Below are 568 nucleotides of genomic sequence, written 5' to 3' on the forward strand. Positions count from 1 at the left end.
GTAACCCAATGAAAGGGGTTTAGTTGTTTATAGCTCTAGAAATGGAAAATGGCAGAAAAGAAGAATACATGCTAAAAGTGCAGAAAAGTAAATCTATAGAGAGTCGTTCCGAAATGTGCTAAGCTTCTCTATAGTTCAAAACTACTCCTATATATATTACTCCTCTTGATCTTCTAGTGAGTTCTTTAAGTCTTGGATGTGGGCTTTGGATCTTGAGTTGAAGCAATTCTCATCTTTAGTGGGCCCAACTTGTAGAGAAAGATGAATTAGGCTTTGGGTATTTAGTAAGATTTAACGTTGATTTCCATTGTGGGTTCGAGAACGTTAGTGGCATTCACTTTTTCCACTAACGTTCCACCCTCATATATCCACGTTAAATCCAACGTTAGTGGTCTTAACGTGACTATTAACGTTGCTTTCTCAAAGCTTGGCTAACGTTATTGGGACTCACTTTTTCCAATAACGTTGGCTTATACCCCTTCGCAAACGTTAATGGGAATCACTTTTCCCATTAACGTTGCTTAGTGCCCCTATGTTCCTACGTTAGAGTCCACGTTAGTATAGCTAA

Source organism: Arachis duranensis, chromosome 3 (assembly GCF_000817695.3).
Source record: "Arachis duranensis cultivar V14167 chromosome 3, aradu.V14167.gnm2.J7QH, whole genome shotgun sequence".
Lineage (NCBI taxonomy): Eukaryota > Viridiplantae > Streptophyta > Magnoliopsida > Fabales > Fabaceae > Arachis > Arachis duranensis.